The following is a 445-nucleotide window of genomic DNA, read 5'->3' as shown; positions in this document are numbered from 1 at the left end:
GCAACCTCTGCCTCCTGGGTTCAAGTAATTCTCATACCTCAGCCTCCCAAGTAGCTGGGATTACAGCCGTGCGCCACCACACCTGGCTAATGCTTCGTATTCTTTTTTTTTTTTTTGAGATGGAGTCTCGCTCTGTCGCCTGGGCTGGAGTGCAGTGGGGAGATCTCGGCTCACTGCAACCTCCGCCTCCCGGGTTCAAGCGATCCTCCTGGGGTTCACGCAATTCTCCTGCCTCAGCCTCCCGAGTCGCTGGGACTACAGGCGCCCACCACCATGCCCGGCTAATTTTTTGTATTTTCAGTGGAGACAGGATTTCACCGTGTTAGCCAGGATGGTCTCCATCTCTCTCCTGACCTCATGATCCGCCCGCCTCGGCCTCCCAGAGGCTGGGATTACAGGCGTGAGCCACTGCGCCTGGCCACGTTTTTACTTTTTTTTTTTTTTT

Source organism: Piliocolobus tephrosceles, chromosome 2 (assembly GCF_002776525.5).
Source record: "Piliocolobus tephrosceles isolate RC106 chromosome 2, ASM277652v3, whole genome shotgun sequence".
In the NCBI taxonomy this organism is placed as follows: domain Eukaryota; kingdom Metazoa; phylum Chordata; class Mammalia; order Primates; family Cercopithecidae; genus Piliocolobus; species Piliocolobus tephrosceles.
The sequence above is the reverse complement of the archived record's forward strand: the minus strand, read 5'-3'. Positions refer to the sequence as shown.